At 38.2% G+C, this 16,389-nt stretch overlaps 1 protein-coding gene across 1 annotated transcript in view; it reads left to right on the forward strand.

Annotated features, from left to right (window-relative positions):
* TACR3 (tachykinin receptor 3) overlaps positions 1-16,389 on the forward strand; it is a 108,854-nt gene that overhangs the window by 42,252 nt on the left and 50,213 nt on the right. The gene's annotated exons all lie outside the window — the stretch shown is intronic.

The raw sequence follows: 16,389 nt of genomic DNA on the forward strand, positions 1-16,389 counted from the left end.
GATCTGATGCTCTACTCCTGTTTTTAATGTCTGTTTTAATTTTTTCTTTGCTTTTTTCTTTTGGTTTTGTATAAGCCGCTGTCCATATACTATAATCAGTTTGTTATATAATAGTTACTTCATTACATAAGGACTTCTTAAAAATTGCCTTTTGTAAAGTATTCTTAAGTACTCCACTGAAATTGCTAAAATTTCACCAAATTTCACTATTCCAGTTGATTGTGTTTTTGCAACTCTATCTTTCTTTGTCATTTATTGAAAAGAATGCCTCTGATGTATTCTATAATCTGCTCAAGGCTTCTTTTATCCCAGGAATGCCATCTCTTCTAGAAAGTGCAATAATTTTCTAATATACATCTATCTGTCCTGCATCCCCTCTTGTCTCTTTTTATTTCTCTCTCACTTTCTCTGTGTGTTCTTTCCCCTGATAAGACATTTTATATATAAGTATGATTAAAGGATGAGGACTGTATTAATACTATTTTATAATTTATTGAGTGACATGAAAAAGGCTGTTTCTAATTTACATGAAACAAAGACACCTCTAAAATATTATGTCTATATTTGACTAGGATTATTTTTATTAAGATTTTTTCTACTACCATCATGCAATTAAATGAGTTAGATTTTTTTCATAAATTTGTGGAGTTAAAAGGAAACACATTCCATCCTTTTCTCCAGAGTTGGTGTGTACCTAATGCATCTTGGAGAGGTTTTATCAAAGATAAATGAATCCTACTGCTTATGTCAATAATTATTATTTGTTCCATTTATGACTAATTTATTTACATAGTACTACTAGCAACACATGGACATTTCCTTTAAAAATCACTCAACAGTCTTAAAAACACTTAGCTACAAAAACTCACTTAACAGTGATCAATCAGGCTTTAAAGATGCAATGTACAAAATGGATTCCATTTTAATAGTGCTTTTTCTCTGATATTGACAATACTAGACCACATTTATGTTTGGTTAACATTTACCATGATTTCTAGAATTTGAAAACAAAAAGTAAGAATGAGCTTTTCCAGATCAATTTTCTCATTTCAGGATGTACAAAAATATATCTACTGTGTATGTAATTCAACTTTATTTTTCTTTCAAAAAGCTTTTCTTAAAAATAATGTGCACAAACAACCAAATGGCCTCTGGCACCTACAAACAAATCCTAAAGCAAGGAGAGCTTCAAAAACATGGCCCTTTTACATGAACAGTATCTCTCTCCCCTTTGTAATTTCAACCCGCCTTTTATAACATCTTGCTCATGTTGAAAGATACTCTTTTCTTGGGATAATTTCTTACAGCTATATCTTAGGTATCATCACAGTCAATAACTGATGTTACGTTCTGTGTATTTCAGAATAATTGCACTATAGTACCTGGTTAGTTTCTGTCATTTATTTCTTTCACATTAGTTTAGATTTTTGTTATTAGTAGGGTTATACTTTAAGTTTTAGGGTACATGCGCACAATGTGCAGGTTTGTTACATATGTATCCATGTGCCATGTTGGTGTGCTGCACCCATTAACTCGTCATTTAGCATTAGGTATATCTCCTAATGCCATCCCTCCCCCCTCCCCCACCCCACAACAGTCCCTGGAGTGTTAGGTTCCCATCCCTGTGTCCATGTGTTCTCATTGTTCAATTACCACCTATGAGTGAGAACATGCGGTGTTTGTTTTTTTGTCCTTGCGATAGTTTACTGAGAATGATTGTTTCCAGTTTCATCCATGTCCCTACAAAGGACATGAATTCATCATTTTTATGGCTGCATAGTATTCCATGGTGTATATATGCCACATTTTCTTAATCCAGTCTATCGTTGTTGGACATTTGGGTTGGTTCCAAGTCTCTGCTATTGTGAATAGTGCCACAATAAACATACGTGTGCATGTGTCTTTATAGCAGCATGTTTTATAATCCTTTCGGTATATACCCAGTAATGGGATGGCTGGGTCAAATGGTATTTCTAGTTCTAGATCCCTGAGGAATCGCCACACTGACTTCCACGATGGGTGAACTAGTTTACAGTCCCACCAACAGTGTAAAAGTGTTCCTATTTCTCCACATCCTCTCCAGCACCTCTTGTTTTCTGACTTTTTAATGATGCCCATTCTGACTGGTGTGAGATGGTATCTCATTGTGGTTTTGATTTGCATTTCTCTGATGGCCAGTGATGATGAGCATTTTTTCATGTGTTTTTTGGCTGCATAAATATCTTCTTTTGAAAAGTGTCTGTTCATGCCCTTCGCCCACTTTTTGATGGGATTGTTTGTTTTTTCTTTGTAAATTTGTTTGAGTTCATTGTAGATTCTGGATATTAGCCCTTTGTCAGATGAGTAGGTTGCAAAAATTTTCTCCCATTTTGTAGGTTGCCTGTTCACTCTGATAGTAGTTTCTTTTGCTGTGCAGAAGCTCTTTAGTTTAATTAGATCCCATTTGTCAATTTTGGCTTTTGTTGCCATTGCTTTTGGTGTTTTAGACATGATGTCCTTGCCCATGCCTATGTCCTGAATGGTAATGCCTAGGTTTTCTTCTAGGGTTTTTATGGTTTTAGGTCTAACATGTAAGTCTTTAATCCATCTCGAATTAATACTTGTATAAGGTATAAGGAAAGGATCCAGTTTCAGCTTTCTACATATGGCTAGCCAGTTTTCCCAGCACCATTTATTAAATAGGGAATCCTTTCCCCATTTCTTGTTTTTGTCAGGTTTGTCAAAGATCAGATAGTTCTAGATATGTGGTGTTATTTCTGAGGGCTCTGTTCTGTTCCATTGATCTACATCTCTGTTTTGGTACCAGTACCATGCTATTTTGGTTACTGTAGCCTTGTAGTATAGTTTGAAGTCAGGTAGTGTGATGCCTCCAGCTTTGTTCTTTTGGCTTAGGATTGACTTGGCAATGTGGGCTCTTTTTTGCTTCCATATGAACTTTAAAGTAGTTTTTTCCAGTTCTGTGAAGAAAGTCATTGGTAGCTTGATGGGGATGGCATTGAATCTATATATTACCTTGGGCACTATGGCCATTTTCACAATATTGATTCTTCCAACCCATGAGCATGGAATGTTCTTCCACTTGTTTGTATCCTCTTTTATTTCATTGAGCAGTGGTTGGTTTGTAGTTCTCCTTGAAGAGGTCCTTCACGTCCCTTGTAAGTTGGATTACTGGGTACTTTATTCTCTTTGAAGCAATTGTGAATGAGAGTTCACTCATGATTTGGCTCTCTGTTTGTCTGTTATTGGTGTATAAGAATGCTTGTGATTTTTGTACATTGATTTTGTATCCTGAGACTTTGCTGAAGTTGCTTATCAGCTTAAGGAGATTTTGGGCTGAGACAATGGGGTTTTCTAGATATACAGTCATGTCACCTGCAAACAGGGACAATTTGACTTCCTCTTTTCCTAATTGAATACCCTTTATTTCCTTCTCCTGCCTGATTGCTCTGGCCAGAACTTCCAACACTATGTTGAATAGGAGTGGTGAGAGAGGGCATCCTTGTCTTGTGCCAGTTTTCAGAGGGAATGCTTCCGGTTTTTGCCCATTCAGTATGATATTGGCTGTGCATTTGTCATAGATAGCTCTTATTATTTTGAGATACATCCCATCCATACCTAATTTATTGAGATTTTTTAGCATGAAGGGTTGTTGAATTTTGTCAAAGGCCTTTTCTGCATCTATTGATATAATCATGTGGTTTTTGTCTTTGGTTCTGTTTGTATGCTGGATTACATTTATTGATTTGTGTATGTTGAACCAGCCTTGCATCCCAGGGATGAAGCCCACTTGATCATGGTGGATAAGCTTTTTGATGTGCTGCTGGATTCAGTTTGCCAGTATTTTACTGAGGATTTTTGCATCAATGTTCATCAAGGATATTGGTCTAAAATTCTCTTTTTTGGTTGTGTCTCTGCCAGGCTTTGGTATCAGGATGATGCTGGCCTCATAAATTGAGTTAGGGAGGATTCCCCCTTTTTCTATTGATTGGAATAGTTTCAAAAGGAATGGTACCAGTTCCTCCTTGTACTTCTAGTAGAATTCAGCTGTGAATCCATCAGGTCCTGGACTCTTTTTGGTTGGTAAGCTATAGATTATTGCCACAATTTCAGAGCCTGTTATTGGTCTATTCAGAGATTCACCTTCTTCCTGATTTAGTCTTGGGAGGAATTTATCCATTTCTTCTAGATTTTCCAGTTTATTTGCATAGAGGTGTTTGTAGTATTCTCTGATGGTAGTTTGTATTTCTGTGGGATCAGTGGTGATATCCCCTTTATCATTTTTTATTGCATCTATTTGATTCTTCTCTCTTTTCTTCTTTACTAGTCTTGCTAGCAGTCTATCCAGTTTGTTGATCTATTCAAAAAACCAGCTCCTGGATCCATTAATTTTTTGAAGGGTTTTTTTCTGTCTCTATTTCCTTCAATTCTGCTCTGAGTTTAGTAATTTCTTGCCTTCTGCTAGCTTTTGAATGTGTTTGCTCTTGCTTTTCTAGTTCTTTTAATTGTGATGTTAGGGTGTCAATTTTGGATCTTTCCTGCATTCTCTTGTGGGCATTTAGTGCTTTAAATTTCCCTCTACACACTGCTTTGAATGTGTCCCAGAGATTCTGGTATGTTGTGTCTTTGTTCTCATTAGTTTCAAAGAACATCTTTATTTCCGCCTTCATTTCGTAATGTACCCAGTAGTCATTCAGGAGCAGGTTGTTCAGTTTCCATGTAGTTGAGCGGTTTTGAGTGAGTTCCTTAATCCTGAGTTCTAGCTTGATTGCACTGTGGTCTGAGAGACAGTTTGTTATAATTTCTGTTCTTTTACATTTGCTGAGGAGAGCTTTACTTCCAACTATGTGGTCACTTTTGGAATAGGTGTGGTGTGGTGCTGAAAAAAATGTATATTCTGTTGATTTGGGGTGGAGAGTTCTGTAGATGTCTATTAGGTCTGCTTAGTGCAGAGCTGAGTTCAATTCCTGGGTATCCTTGTTAACTTTCTGTCTCATTGATCTGTCTAATGTTGACAGTGGGGTGTTAAAGTCTCCCATTATTATTGTGTGGGAGACTAAGTCTCTTTGTAGGTCACTCAGGACTTGCTTTATGAATCTGGGTGCTCCTGTGTTGGGTGCATATATATCTAGGATAGTTAGCTCTTCTTGTTGAATTGATCCCTTTACCATTATGTAATGGCCTTCTTTGTCTCTTTTGATCTTTGTTGGTTTAAAGTCTGTTTTGTCAGAGACTAGGATTGCAACCCCTGCCTTTTTTTGTTTTCCATTTGCTTGGTAGATCTTCCTCCATCCCTTTATTTTGAGCCTATGTGTGTCTCTGCATGTGAGATGGGATTCCTGAATACAGCACACTGATGGGTCCTGACTCTTTATCCAATTTGCCAGTCTGTGTCTCTTAATTGGAGCATTTAGTCCATTTACATTTAAAGTTAATATTGTTATGTATGAATTTGATCCTGTCATTATGATGTTAGCTGGTTATTTTGCTCGTTAGTTGATGCAGTTTCTCCCAGCCTTGATGGTCTTTACATTTTGGCATGTTTTTGCAGTGGCTGTTACCAGTTGTTCCTTTCCATGTTTAGTGCTTCCTTCAGGAGCTCTTTTAGGGCAGGCCTGGTGGTAACAAAATCTCTCAGCATTTGCTTGTCTGTAAAGGATTTTATTTCTCCTTCACTTATGAAGCTTAGTTTGGCTGGATATGAAATTCTGGGTTGAAAATTCTTTTCTTTAAGAATGTTGAATATTGGCCCTCACTCTCTTCTGGCTTATAGAGTTTCTGCTGAGAGATCAGCTGTTAGTCTGATGGGCTTCCCTTTGTGAATAAGCCAACCTTTCTCTCTGGCTGCTCTTAACATTTTTTCCTTCATTTCAACTTTGGTGAATCTGACAATTATGTGTCTTGGAGTTGCTCTTCTCGAAGAGAATCTTCGTGGCGTTCTCTGTATTTCCTGAATCTGAATGTTGGCCTGCCTTGCTAGATTGGGGAAGTCCTCCTGGATAATATCCTGCAGAGTGTTTTCCAACTTGGTTCCATTCTCCCCGTCACTTTCAGGTACACCAGTCAGACATAGATTTGGTCTTTTCACATAGTCCCATATTTCTTGGAGGCTTTATTCGTTTGTTTTTATTCTTTTTTCTCTAAACTTCCCTTCTCACTTCATTTCATTCATTTCATCTTGCATCACTGATACCCTTTCTTCCAGTTGATCGCATAGGCTCCTGAGGCTTCTGCATTCTTCACATAGTTCTCGGGACTTGGCTTTCAGCTCCATCAGCTCCTTTAAGCACTTCTCTGTATTGGTTATTCTAGTTATACATGTGTCTAAATTTTTTTCAAAGTTTTTAACTTCTTTGCCATTGGTTTGAATTTCCTCCCATAGCTCGGAGTAGTTTGATCATCTGAATCTTCTTCTCTCAACTCGTCAAAGTCATTCTCCATCCAGCTTTGTTCCATTGCTGGTGAGGAACTGTGTTCCTGTGGAGGAGGAGAGGCACTCTGCTTTTTAGCGTTTCTAGTTTTTCTGCTCTGTTTCTTCCCCATCTTTGTGGTTTTATCTACTTTTTGTCTTTGATGATGGTAATGTACAGATGGGTTTTTCGTGTGGATGTCCTTTGTGTTTGTTAGTTTTCCTTCTACGAGACAGGACCCTCAGCTTCAGGTCTGTTGGATTTTGCTAGAGGTCCACTCCAGACCCTGTTTGCCTAGGTATCAGCAGCGGTGGCTGCAGAACAGTAGATTTTCCTGAACCACGAATGTTGCTGCCTGATTGTTCCTCTGGAAGTTTTGTCTCAGAGGAGTACCCGGCCGTGTGAGGTGTCAGTCTGCCCCTACTGCGTGGTGCCTCCCGGTTAGGCTCCTCGGGGGTCAGTGACCCACTTGAGGAGGCAGTCTGCCCATTCTCAGATCTCCAGCTGCATGCTGGGAGAACCACTACTCTCTTCAAAGCTGTCAAACAGGGACATTTAAGTCTGCAGAGGTTACAGCTGTCTTTTTGTTTGTCTGTGCTCTGCCCCCAGAGGTGGATCCTACAGAGGCAGGCAGGCCTCCTTGAGCTATGGTAGGCTCCACCCAGTTCGAGCTTCTGGGCTGGTTTGTTTACCTAAGCAAGCCTGGGCAATGGCAGGCACCCCTCTCCCAGCCTCGCTGCCGCCTTGCAGTTTGATCTCAAACTGCTGTGCTAGCAATCAGTGAGACTCCGTAGGCGTAGGACTCCCGAGCCAGGGGCAGGATATAATCTCCTGGTGTGCCGTTTTTTAAGCCCATCAGAAAAGTGCAGTATTAGGGTGGGAGTGACCCAATTTTCCAGGTGCCATCTGTCACCCCTTTCTTTGACTAGGAAAGGGAACTCCCTGACTCCTTGCACTTCCTGAGTGAGGCAATGCCTTGCCCTGCTTCAGCTCACACACGGTGCACCGCACCCACTGTCCTGCGCCCACTGTCTGGCACTCCCTAGTGAGATGAACTGGGTACCTCAGATGGAAATGCAGAAATCACCTGTCTTCTGCGTTGCTCATGCTGGGAGCTGTAGACTGAAGCTGTTCCTATTTGGCCATCTTGGCTCCACCTCTAGTTTAGATTCTTTTAAACATTTCACTGTATACTCCTAAACAAATTAAAGTAAACCCAGTAATAGTGGATTATAGTTTTTCTTCATATGCATGTAATGTTTTTCTACAAAGAAATAAAAATTTAATCTGAGTGTTTCTTTTATTTTTGAATTCAGAGTCCCAGAGGGAACAAAAAGGAAGAGGTATTTTTTTTTAATTTTGTCTCTATATTAATGTTGAGAGCAAGGCAAAACATTACCTTTTGATTTCATTACTCCACAATTTCAAAGTAAAAATACTAATTCAGACTGGGAGTGTGACCCTTCTAGAATATTGCAAAAAAGTAAGACATTTTAAAGTTCCAGTTTATATGTCTTCCTCTTGGTTTGTATTCTAGGCTGAAATAATACGAAATGGCCCTTTATTTCATGGACTTCTCATAATAAATCTCTTTGTCCTTAGATTTCTTTTAGAGTCAGTTATTGGTATGACCATTGATATCTAGGCACTAATATGCATATTGTTCAAAATAATAAAATTTTAAGATCTACCTGGCTCTTTTTTTTTATTATACTTTAGGTTTTAGGGTACATGTGCACAATGTGCAGGTTTGTTACATATGTATCCATGTGCCATGTTGTTTTGCTGCACCCATTAACTCGTCATTTAGCATTAGGTATATCTCCTAATGCTGTCCGTCCCCCCTCCCCCACCCCACAACAGTCCCCAGAGTGTGATATTCCCCTTCCTGTGTCCATGTGTTCTCATTGTTCAATTCCCACCTATGAGTGAGAACATGCGGTGTTTGGTTTTTTGTCCTTGCGATAGTTTACTGAGAATGATGTTTTCCAGTTTCATCCATGTCCCTACAAAGGACATGAACTCATCCTTTTTTATGGCTGCATAGTATTCCATGGTGTATATGTGCCACATTTTCTTAATCCAGTCTATCGTTGTTTGACATTTGTGTTGGTTCCAAGACTTTGCTATTGTGAATAGTGCTGCAATAAACATACGTATGCATGTGTCTTTATAGCAGCACGATTTATAGTCCTTTGGGTATATACCCAGTAATGGGATGCCTGGGTCAAATGGTATTTCTAGTTCTAGATCCCTGAGGAATCACCACACTGACTTCCATGATGGTTGAACTAGTTTACAGTCCCACCATGAACAGACACTTCTCAAAAGAAGACATTGATGCAGCCAAAACACACATGAGAAAATGCTCATCATCACTGGCCATCAGAGAAATGCAAATCAAAACCACAATGAGATACCATCTCACACCAGTTAGAATGGCCATCATTAAAAAGTCAGGAAACAACAGGTGCTGGAGAGGATGTGGAGAAATACCTGGCTCTTCTCTTAATTTTTTTCTTTTTATCTAAAGACAAAATATTGTTCTGGAATTGTTTAGAATATAGCTATTACTAATAATCATGTTATTTTGGATTTTTTCATATGATTACTTAAAACATAGAAGTTCTACCCTGGATGGGCCGTTTATTCATATGTTGTCTCCTAGAGAATACATCTTTGATATTACAGATTGGACATGAGACATTAAAAAAAGTATTGGCTACATGAGTGCAAACTAATCATGACTATTGGGAAAAACAATTCTATACACTACTCTGAGCCAGACTCTTAATAATAAAAGACTACACAGGGTGGAGCAGGATGGTCAAATAGAAGCCTCCACTGATCATCACCCCAGAAGGACACCAATGTAACATCTATCTACACACAAAAATAGTCATTTCCTAAGAACCAAAAATCATGAGAGCTCTCACAGTATCTGATTTTAACTTCATATAACTGAAAGAGACACTGAAAAGTGTAGTAAAGACAGTCTTAAATTGCCAGTGATACCCCATCCCATCTCCAGCAGCAGCCATGTGGCATGGAGAGAGAATCTTTGCCCTTGGGAGAGAGAGCACAGCAATTGTTAGACATTGCATGGAACTCAGTGCTGCCCTGTCACAGGAGAAAGCAAAACTGACCCAAATCTAGCTGATGCCTGTACATAGAGGGAATATTTAATCCAGCCCTAGCCAGACGGGAGTCACCCCTTCCACGGGTCAGAAGTTGAGTTCCCCCATGCCTCACCACAGTGGGCTAAAGTCCTCTGGGGCTCTAAATAAACTTTAAATGTAGTATAGGCCACAAAGACTGCAACTCCTATGTGAGTCATAGTGCTGTGTGGGGCTCACAACCAGTGGACTTGGGTGGTGCACAACCTACTGAGACATCAGTGGGGCTGACTAAGGGAGTGCATGTACCACCTCCCCACAATCCCAGGCAGCAGGGCTCATGGGTTCAAAAGGGACTGGCTCCTTCCACTTGGGAAAGGAGAGGAAAGAGTAAAGAAGATTTTGTTTTGCATCTTGGATACTAGCTCAGCCACAATAAGATAGGGCACCAGTCAGAGTTATGAGGCTCCCTTTCTAGGTTCTAGGTGCAGGATGACATTTCTAGACACAACCTGGACTAGAAGGGAACCCACTGCCTTGAAGGGAAGGACCCAGTCACAACAAGACCCATCACCGGCTGACTAAAAAGCCTTTGAGAGCCTGAATAACCAGTGGCAATACCCAGGTAGTACACCATGGGCCTTGGGTGAGCCTGAGACATGCTAACTTCAAGTGAGACTCAGCACATTCCCAGCTGTGGGGGCTACAGGGAAAAACACCTTCTGCTTGAGAAAAGCTAAGGGAAAAATAAAGGGGACTGTCCTCCATGTTAAGTACCAGCTTAGCCACAAGGATGTAGAGCACAAAGTGGGCTCTTAGGGTCTCCGATTACAGACCTTGACACTTGGACAACATTTTTGGACCTACCTGGACCAGATGGGAGCGCACTGCCCTGAAGGGTGAATCCCAGGCCAGGCAGCATTTACCACAAGCTGACTTAAAACACTCTGAGCCTTAAGTGGACATAGGTGGTAGTCTGGCAGTACTCCCTGTAGGCCTATGGCAGTCGTGGCCACAGGAAGGGTCCTCTGCCTTTGAAATGAAGAGGGAAGAGGGGAAACAACTGATTCTTGTGGTTTGAATGCCAGCTCAGCCACAGTACAATAGAACACAAAGTAGACTTCTAAGGTTTTTGACTCTAGGCCCTGACTCCCAGACAGCACCTCTGGACCACGTAGGAGGAACTCTGGACCCACCAGAACACCTCTGGATCTACCTGGGAGAACTTACCACCCTGAAGGGAAGGACACAAGCCTGGCTGGCTTTGCCACCTGCTCATTGTAGTATGCCAGCCTGCAAGCATAGATGGGAGCCAGGTGGTGATTTTTTTAATTTATTTATATATACATATTATACTTTAAGTTCTAGGGTACATGTGCACAACGTGCAGGTTTGTTACATATGTATACATGTGCCATGTTGGTGTGCTGCACCCATTAACTCTTCATTTACATTAGGTATATCTCCAGGTGGTGATTAAAACAGGCTTTGGGTGAACCCCAGTGCTGTTTGCTTTATGTGTGACCCAATGCAGTTCCAGTCGTGGTGGCCACAGGCTGCTTGTGTCACCCCATCCACCCCACCCAGTTCCAGGTGGCTCAGAACAGGAAAAGGGACTGTATGTGGAAGAAAGTGAAGGAAGAGAACAAGAGCCTCTGTCTGGAAATCCAGAGAATTCCTCTGGATCTTATCCAAGACCAACAAGGCAGTATCTCTGTGAGTCTGCAAGAACCACAGCCTTACTAGGTATGTGGCACCCCCTAATGCAGATATGGCCTAGATCACAACACCCAAATCCTTTCGAATATCTAGAAATCCTTCCCAAGAAGGATGGGTCCAAATGGGCCTAGACTGCGAAGACTACAATAAATGACAAACTCTTCAATGCCCAGACACAAACATCCATGACCATCAAGACCACCCAGGAAAACATGACCTCATACAATGAACTAAATAAGGCACCAAGGACCAATTCTGGAGAAACAAAGATATGTGACCTTTCAGACAGTGAATTCCAAACTGCAGTTTTGGGGAAACTCAAAGAAATTCAAGAGAACACAAAGAAGGAATTCAGAATTCTATCAAATAAATTTAGCAAAGACATTGAAATAATTAAAAAGAATCAAGAAAAATTGCTAGAGTTGAAAAATACAATTTATATACTGAGGAATGCATTAGTCTTTTAATAGCAGAACTGATCAAACAGAAGAAAGAATTAGTGAGCTTGAAGGCAGGCTGTTTGAAAATGTACAGTAAGAGGAAACAAAAGAAAAATAAAAAACAGTGAAGCATACCTACAGCATCTAGAAAACAGCCTCAAAGGGGCTATGTAATATATGCAAAAATCAACTCTAAATGGATTAAAAACTTAAGTCTAAGACCTGAAACTATGAAACTACTACACAAAAACATTGGGTCAATGATCCAGGACATTGAACTAGGCAAAGAGTTCTTGAGTAATACCCCACAAGCACAGGCAACCAAAACCAAAATGGACAAAAGGAGATCACGTCAAGTTAAAAAGCTTCTGCTCAGCAAAGGAAGCAATCAGCAAAGTGAAGAGATAACCCACAGAATGGGAGAAAATATTTGCAATCTCCCCATCTGACAAGGAGTTAATAACCAGAATATATCAGTAACTCAAAAGAACTCTCTAGGAAAAAATCTAATAATCCAATTAAAAATGGGCAAAGGATCTGAATAGACATTTCTCAAAAGAAGACATACAAATGTCCAACAAACATAGAAAAGATGCTTAACATCACTGATCATCAAAGAAATGCAATTCCAAACTACAATGAGATATCATTTTACCCCAACTAAAATGGCTTCACCTAAAAGTCAGGCAATCACAAATTCTGGCAAGGATGTGGAGAAAAGGGAACTCTCATACACTTGATGGGACTGTAAATTAACACAAACACTATGGAGAACACTTTCGAGGTTTCTCAAATAAAAATAAAAATAGCACTACCATATGATCGAGCAATCCCACTCCTAGGTACATAACCAAAAGGAAGGAAATCAGCATGTCAAAGAGACATATCCATTCCCATGGTCATTGCAACATTATTCACAATAGCCAAGACTTGGAAGCAACCTAAATGTCCATCAACAGACGAATGGATAAAGAAAATGTGGTACTTATACACAATGGAGTACTTTTCAGCCATGAAAGAATGAGATTCTTTCACTTGCAACAACATGGATGGAACTGGAGGTCATTGTGTTAAGTGAAATAAGCCAGGCACAGAAAGGTGAAGTTTGTATGGTCTCACTTATGTGCAGGAGCTAGAAATGAAAATAATTGAGCTCATGGAGATAGAGAGTAGAAGGAAGGTTCCAGAGGTTGGAAGGTTAGTGGGAAAGTAGGGGTGAAGTGAGGAGTGTTATTGGGTACAAAAATATAGCTTGAAGAATGAGTAAGTTCCCATATTATATAGCACAATAGAATGACTACAGTCAACAATAATTTAATTGTACATTTAAAATTACTAAAAGAGTGTAATTAGATTGTTTGTAACACAAAAGATAAATGCTTGAAGTGATGGATACCCCATTTATCCTGATGTGCTTATTATACATTGCATGCCCGTATCAAAATATCTCATGTAACTCATAAATGTATACATCTACTATGTACCCACACAAATAAATAATAAATAATGAAAGACTAGCAGATGCTGATTGAACTCCCAATTACTCATGTACAAGAATATATAAGAGCTGAAAAAATTTTAGGCTAGTCACGAGCAAAAGACCTTTCTAAATATTGAAGAGCATTGCTTCCATTTCTCTTTCTCCCACTGTTTTTAGGAATTGTGGTCAATTTCAAGCCTTGTGAGTTATATTCTTTGGGGTATAGCCAGTAGAAATATCTCACATTTTTACGTTATATAGAACCTAGCATATTTAAACTTTGAATTAATATGAAACTTTTAGATAATTTTGGATTAACTACTCCCACTCAATTTTTATTATGTCCTGCCTAAGTAGCAATAGTTTAAAAATAACAACACTGGTTTTAACTAGCACTAGGTAAAAGGACTAAATATTACCCTTGAGAAATAAACTGATACCTTTAAAAATATTTCCTCACCATTAAAATTAGAGTGTTGAACTTCTTAAATGTAGCTGAGTATTTAACTTAAGAATCCCTATACTTTAAAGAAAAGTATATTCAAATAATCTCAAAATATAGAATATCAATTGTCACACAATCCTCAAAGCCTAGGCTAAGTTTAGTTCATTTTTTTCAATGATAATTGGTTACTAATCTTGCCAGAGCTCTCCTTCAAGAAATGTGTACTATTCAATACGTTACTCTGATATTCAAGTTGGAATTGGAAATTATGTTACTTCTACAAATTTTAAGAGATAATGCTTTCTTAACATTATCTTGTTTGCTGAGCAAGTTATATTAATGCTTACATTCCAATTTGAGGATAATTTAGTATCTAGAAAAGGAAACTGATCCTTGTCAACTTTATTCTACTTATTAGTAGATAGTCAAAGATTTTGGCTACCTATTAAAACATTGGCTAAAATGCCATGTATGAAAATCATTATTGAAACTATCTGTTTAAAATTATAACAATTTTGCAACAAAATTTGAAACTTTATGTCTTTATTTAACACACCATAGGTTGGCATATGAAAAGTTTAATTTTAAATATCTAGTGTTCAACTCACAAACTGACTTAAAATACACTTGCAGTTTTAAAAAACTATTCTAGAATGATAGATCTGATAAGAATCTAAAATTTCATGAATCCCTTGCCTTGCTCCTATTCTGTACTAAAATCGAAGACTGTGTAAGGAGAAAATGAGTAGAGGGGCTGACAGATTTCATATTTAGGATATTTGGTAAAAGAAATTAAATATGCTATTTAATTTTCTTAGTCTTGCCAATATCATACTGTTTCCTAAGTAAGAGAACTATAGATATCTTCTCAAAGTCATTTGTAATGCTTCTTAGGGTTAGCATCTTATTTATGGCTCACTAAATCCATATGACTACAATTTGAACTCATTCACTTTGGAAAGAGAAAAGATTTGCTATCCATCTCTTCTACATAGTATTTTCATAAATAAAGACTACTTACTTCTTTCCATCTCAGGTTGGAAGAAAATGTAGTCACATTCTCCTATAAATAATTTAAAAATCCTTGGCAATGACAAAATACATCCCAAAATATATGTGTGAGGGACACAAATGAATCTCTACTGGCATCTTGGAGTAACTATCTACAACACTAGCTTGTACAACATAAATGCTACAAGACCAATGATTAATTAGCAAGATGGAAAGAGAATAAATTATACTAATCAACAGCTGTATGAATTGGACATAAAACATAATATTTAAATGATTATAATTATAAAATGCATCAATAATAAAAAAGAAGTGGTGTCTATATAGAGAATGGAAACAATGTGAATGTTATACTATATCAGACCCACCATAATTCGTCAAAGATTATTTATTAAAAATTCCTACTGTGGAAATGCAATAGACAAAGTTTGTCTAAATTCAGGAAAGATGTTTTCTAGTTTTCTGTTAGCCTTGTGAATCAGGTAAAGAAAAATGAACTGCTTTCAAGTTGTGTTAATATTGGTTCAATGCCAAACCTCCACGTGTGTTGATAAAGAGAATTATCTCCACCTGGAGGAAGGGTTCTAAGGACATGCTGCAAAGCTTTGCCCTCAGTACTAGTATGTTCAAATTTGACCAATAACAAAAATATCAATTCTTGGTCATGAAAGTAATTCTATAGATACAGACAGACTATTAAATGACTGAATTAGGACCTAGGAGAGCCAAGAGCTCCGTGCCATGTACATGACAGGTTGTGAATGCTGTGCCTTGGCCCCACAGCTAACTAGAAAGAACAGGGTCTTGGATGTGAAAGATCCTTGTATTCCAGTTCTTGCCGTATCTAGGAGTAATCTTGATCACATATATATAACTTTATTATGCCCCGTTTGCTGAAAATTGTGGAGGTTTAAATAAGGTTGTATGTAGGGACCTTTTGGAATTAAAATTGTGGTTCTAGAGCCTAGCACTGCATCTTTTACACAAGAGGCATTTAGTTCATGTGGATATTTGCCTTTTCTCCTACCATTGTGTATCTTTTCCAAAATGAAGAATCTCAAATTGGATGCAGAACTCATTTCCTGACATTAATGTCTGATTCTCCTTTTTTTCTTTTAATTAAGAATTTGTTCAGATGGCTGTAGATTTTGTCAAGATTTACAGTCAAGATAATTACATTAAAGATAAAATCAGTTTCTAGGTGTCCTAAGGTTTTCTATGGTTTTCTGTGCATTGATTGTAACAAGAAATATAAATGTCAAATTTCCTGTGGCTATACATTTCACCAAAGTGACAACAGCAGCAACAGCCACAGAGGAAATGGAGTAATTTTCCATTTTTCCATTCTTAGATTTAGCCTATAAACTAAATCTCTTTCTCTTGGAGAATATCCATCATGGCAAGCTGAACCAAGAATTTGATAGCACATTTCCTTCTCTGTGTTTTAATATGTACATCATATTTTATGCTATTAATCTGAACTTCTGCTTAACAGTTGTCTTCCTTTACTACCCTGCTTAGTGATCAATATAACACAATATGTACACATTTTCACATTTTTCTAAGAGACAGCTCACTGTGCAGTATCAACAGTAGTAAATGTTCAGGGTAATTGAGAAACTGCTAGAATGCTGGCTTTGTGAAAAGACTGGAACTTTTGTCTGACTCTTTTTCCATACCGATTTATTTATCTTTACGTACTTTGTTGTTATAAAAAAAAAACTTGAAATTACCCGTATGACTTAGACTTCCAATGTTAATAGATGATGGA

The sequence above is a fragment of the Symphalangus syndactylus genome, chromosome 10 (genome assembly GCF_028878055.3).
Source record: "Symphalangus syndactylus isolate Jambi chromosome 10, NHGRI_mSymSyn1-v2.1_pri, whole genome shotgun sequence".
NCBI lineage: Eukaryota > Metazoa > Chordata > Mammalia > Primates > Hylobatidae > Symphalangus > Symphalangus syndactylus.